This window comes from Cyprinus carpio, chromosome A10 (assembly GCF_018340385.1).
Source record: "Cyprinus carpio isolate SPL01 chromosome A10, ASM1834038v1, whole genome shotgun sequence".
Lineage (NCBI taxonomy): Eukaryota > Metazoa > Chordata > Actinopteri > Cypriniformes > Cyprinidae > Cyprinus > Cyprinus carpio.
In genome coordinates this window covers 14336755-14342482 of record NC_056581.1, presented here as the reverse complement: position 1 = coordinate 14342482, position 5728 = coordinate 14336755, and the positions used below count along the sequence as shown (strand labels likewise).

The following is a 5728-nucleotide window of genomic DNA, read 5'->3' as shown; positions in this document are numbered from 1 at the left end:
AGATCCCGCGGTAAAAGCTATTCCAGCGATCCACAGTGCAAAGTTGATATATTTAGAAGCGCTTAACAACAATACTACCGCCGAGAATAAAGGTACACCTTCTTTCTTCCCAATGTGAACATCTGGGCGTTATGCAAATCTTCAACATACTGGCGTAGATGTGGGGGCGTGTTAGAGCTTGAGCCGTTTCAGAAGTGATGGGCCAGTCTCAACTTTTATAAAAATATCTCTTTGGATTTGAGACCGTCTTTGCAACTGTTAAGATCTTCTTTATTCACCAAGAGCTTGTAACACTCCAAAGAAAAGAAAATTTGAGGCCATCCTTATGAGCCCTTTAACTTCTTCTTAGCTTTGTAGCTTTAATGGATATTTGTGTATATTTACTTCATACAATAATACAGTTTCACAGAAAAGCACTATCTGAAGCTTATTTAAGTTATTTAAATCTTTGTATCTACTGGTCTGTCTGAGGCTCAGCCGAGATGAAACCTAAGACAGCCGTTGTTTTATAGTAATAATAATAATAATAATAATAATAATAATAATAATAATAACTGTGTATTATTATTACTACTACGACTAATATTATTTTATAGTCATATTGATTTTTTTCCCACAACATATTTATATATATATATATATATATATATATATATATATATATATATATATATATGCCTATATATATATATATATATATATATATATACTATATATATTCAAACAGATATAACATATTTTATACTCAAAAATAGTACAGTATATTAGTATTAATCATTCATTAAACAGTAGGAAAAAAATTATAAAATTATATATGATAGCAAACCCACCATATTAAAGAATAGTTTACCAAGAAATGAATATTCTGTCATTTACTCACCCTCTTGTCTTTCCTGTGTGGATCATGAATTTTGAAAATATCCTTTTTTAAAGTGTTTTTATACAACTTTTGCGTGTCTTTTGATTTTATTTTTTTATTTTAGGCGAACTACCCCTTTAAGTGTATCACATTCATTTTTCTAAGCACTGCATATGTAAGATATACAAAACTAACTTTATGCTTCAAATCTGTTAAAGACCTATAGCACTTGCTAACATATCAATTTATATCCATACAAAGTATGTCTTAAATTGTGACTGCCTCTGCAAGACTCTAATACACAACCAGTTCACATACAGCAAGCAGTCACTGGCTGTACACATAAGAATCAAGAACAAATCATTTGCTCTTAATCACTCAAATTGAACAGTTTCATCATAGCCTGGTTTGAAACACAGTGTGCAATCCACATGCTAATTATTGGGCTACCCGGCCATATGCATACGCAAATGGTGAAATGCTGAAATTCAACACATGTGAGGATACCGCAATTTGTCATCATTAAGAGAGTAGGTTTGCAACTGGGTGGGGATAGGTGATTTCTCTCGCTCACAAGGTGCTGGGTGGGGTAGATGCAGTATGAAACTCCATTTCTTTCTGGCTGTGTGTCAGCTGCAAATCTCTGACTAAGCAGGAGAAAACTTTCAACTGAACTGAGGGAGCTATAAAAATGGGCTAACGAGCTTGCATCGGCTCACTGCCCAGCCAGCCAGCACTTTGGCCTTGCGATGAAGTAGCCTCCTGTTTCCTGTGCCTGCGCTTACCAGCCAGCCAGATTTTTTCGTGTTTCTAAACCTTTATTTTAATCTTGTTGAGCTGGCCTTCTACCCGAGGCTGAGGGATCTCTCTCGCCCAGGTGGAAGGAGATAATGGAAAAACTGCCATGACCCATTGCCCAGAGAACCCTGGGGCAATCACCAGAGGTTAAGAGGAGGGTATACATGAGAGGTGAGCAGAAAAAGACAGGCAAGATTCTGGCCAAAAAACAGTGGGCCATCACTCTTTCACTTCAAATCCACTGATCTCACCACTGCTTAAAAAAACAGGAGCATCCCCTTTCAGAATCATCCAGCCCCGGCCTCACATCTTTTATGTCATTCTTGCGTAACTGGATTCTCGCGAAGCTCACAAACAGGCAATTAGGGAAAGAAAGCATGAATTTGTCATCGTCACTTGCTCTAAAACCTGTAGCTTTTCTATACATGGTACACCATTGTTGGCAGCGAGGTGCCTTTGAGCATATTAGCAGTAATGCAGTTATTGCCTGCAAAACATTCTGCCATCTGACCTGCAGCCCTTTAAAGGGATATTTCACCCAGAAATGAAAATTCTGTTATCATTTACAAGTGGTTAAAATCCTGCATGAGTTTCTCTCTTCTGTTGAGCACAAAAGAAGATATTCTGAAAAATGCTGGTAACCGAATGGTTGACAGTAGCCATTGACTTCAATTGTGTTCAACAGAATAGAGAAATGTATGCAGGTTTGGAACAAGTGGAGGGTGCTTAAATGATGACAATTTTCATTTTTGGGTGAATTATCCCTTTAAATCTCTCTATCTTTCTATTACATGACTACCTATATACCTGTCTATCTATCTATCTGTCTATCTATCTATCTATCTATCTATCTATCTGTGTACATATATGACTATCTATCCACCTATCTATAAAACATATATGGCTATATCTATCTATCTAACACCTGTCTACCAACCTATCTATCTAACATCTATCTATCTATCTATCTATCTATCTATCTATCTATCTATCTATCTATCTATCTATCTATCTATCTATCATATATGTGCATATATAACTATCTATCTATCTGTCTGTCTGTCTGTCAGTTTTTCTGTCTGGCATCTCACTCCATCTCGCACACTAAGATCAAGGGTTTCATTCCCGAAGAATGCACAAACCAACAAGTATCAGCCAATTGCATAAATATAATATGCTATAATAAATATAAATATAAATATAAATATAAATATAAATATAAATGTATATAATGTAATATAAATATAATATGTATAATATGCTAAATTCCCATATGGCATCTGAGACTAAATTAGCCACTTAATACCCACTTAACACAGTTTTAATTGGAATTTTGTTAACCTATAGTGTGTCACCAGTCGAAACCCCGTGAGCAGTAAAAACCACACGTTATCTGATGCAGACATACAGCTTTCCTGTAAACACATCTGTGCTGCTCACCATTATTATGCATTCAAGACCCTTTTCTGTACCCCGGGGCTGTAAGCATAGACCCCTACTGCTAGGAAAGGCAGCAATAAACAGTCATAACTCCTTATCATTTTATTGTCTGTTATTGTGTGTTTGCATTGAGGAGGGGCTCAGTGCCACAGCTGATGCAGAATGCTTTAAGCACACAAACAAATCCCCCCTCTCTGTTTCTCCATCCCATCTTTTGCCTCAACTCAAACCCACACATTCTTTTGTAATGAGAAGAAAACAAGGAAGCAGATCCCAGAGCAGGCTGGTTTGAAGCTGCAGGCTGAACATTAGTAAAAGTGTTATGACTCCGCTGTCACTCCTCAGAGGAAAAAAATAACCGGATGGAGGAATTTTTTTTTCTTTTCCTTTTTTAGGCAGTTATATAATAGCAGAATAGCAGACGCCAAAGCCACTGACAAAAATATGGCAATTAAAGTAGTTCTGGCTGATATTGGAATATATTTTAATTAAAATTGATATGTGTGTGGGTAAGGGGTCGGGTTTTAAAAATGTGCCCATAAATATGTCAAAAACTGACTTTTGAGGACATATGAAGCAGTTCTTATTATTTGAAATGAGCAAAATCATGTTTCGGTTTCCATCTACTAATGTCAATTAGTTTCTTTGAGTGTTAAGGTTAAGGTATTGTTAATATCATTATCTGTAAGAGGTCTTCGCTTATGTAGCTTTAAAAGTCTGTGTGTATAAAGGTACAGGTTTGGAAATATAGTGAAACACGTCGAAAACCAAGATGTGAAGGCATTTTAAGTGGTCACAAACACCTAAAAAATGTTTTTGGTTTAGATCTCATAATGTAACGGGTTTAAGTGAGGGTTAAATTTAGGTGTAATGTATAGTAAATATCATTGCTGTAGTGTGAAAACCATTTGGTCTGTGAGGGGTTCTTACTTTAGATGTCTGTATGTGTATATGTATGTATGTGGACACGTCAAGAACACTCTAAATTACTCAAATAGTATCATTCAAAACAATTAGCTACAACTAATTACACTAACAAAGAGAATGAAAAAATTGTCAAATTAAACGCACAACAAAAATATCCCAAACAACATCGTGACACGTATGACTTCCTAACAAAGGTAAAACAGCACCTCTCTGTGGACACACGAATGTTGATGCATCAAAATTCATGACGTGCATGTTTCTTGAATTATTCTGTGCGAGATTTGTTTTGATATCTAGACAGTAGAGTACAAATGTAGGATATTTCGGTTTTGTGTCCACGGCTTATATGCCACATGTTGACCTACTGATATTGAAAGCAAAATTTCCGCATCTAGGCTATAGTTTCTTGGTGTGTGTGTGTGTGTGTGTGCGAGAGAGAGAGAGAGTCTGAGGCAGCATACAAGAGTTCACAAACACTGGTCCCATGGGCGCCTGTCGCCATGCACCGCCTCTCTCGTCTTAAAAAATATTATTTACTGTGTGCTTTACTAGTACTAGTTTAGCGCGTGCAGTAAGTAAGCTCTAGTAGTTGTCAGCTGCAGTGCCGCATTGCTTGTCTATTTTTAAGAATAATATGTACTGTGTATTAATATTTCATCGGCGCACAGTCAAATGTTAAAAAGCCAGACGAACCTGAAACTAACCTGGTTAAAATCCCATACAGAGTTTCAGATAGACTATATAAACTCGGATGCGCATGGAAGAGTCGCGTGCAATGAACAGAAATGTAACCTACTTTCAGCATCATGCATCTGCTTGAACTACACCAAAAAACGCACTTATATATTTTAAAATGTTGGTCTTACCTCGCCGGAACATCCTGAAGGTGCGGTGATGATGCGCTGTACTTTATCCCACTGTGATAGTCAAAATAAACGTCTCATCTTTAATAATCCGTGTCATATGTGATAAAAGTTCGATCTTTTTTAATGATCTGCAAACGCTCCACGCCAAATGCAAATTCTTAACTATTGACCCCTTGTCTCAGGTATCCATTACGATGGAAAAACAACATCGCCGACATGGAAGTCTCACAATCCCCGAGAGTTTTTTTAAAGAGAGATGGCTCCGAGAGATGTCAGCCAAAAATGTTTCATATAGGCTAAGTTTCAGTTAGCACTTAGAACTGCGCAAGAACCTTTCAGATAGCCATAACAAGAGCATTTAAAGTTTTACAATATCAGTTGATGTGAGTACAAAGAAGCCTTATACCACTTAAACGATGAGTCAAATGACTGTTCTGGTTAGAAACTGCGTTTGGATGCTAGAGATGCTCGGGTGATTAACGGATCACAGGCGCCCGTGTCTCTTCAGGAGTCGGAAAGCTGGAGCACTACGGGAGGAATGTGTAGAGGAGGGTATTTGCGATGCCCAATTCGTGAAGAACTATTCATTTGATTCGGATCTTTTCAGTGATTCAGTTGTTGAATGGCTCTGAGCTCTCGGTTCTTGAACCGAGAACCAGATTCCCCTAAGAGTTGAAAACCGAAAAGAAGAGTTACAGCAATAGCGAGAAGTAATTCATTTTTAATAATCGTATACATGTTTGTGACTTAAGGGGTATGACAGTTTGATCACAATGAATAAGAATTGGTTTTGGTATAGCAAATAAAACCAATCCCGTTCTCCCCACCAAAGTGTTCT

The 5728-nt window shown here is 37.1% G+C and overlaps 1 pseudogene; it reads right to left on the bottom strand.

The window, feature by feature from the left end:
* The window catches only part of LOC109055278, a 103780-nt pseudogene extending 98381 nt beyond the window's left edge, over positions 1-5399 (bottom strand).
* Between the last annotated feature and the right edge of the window lie 329 nt (positions 5400-5728).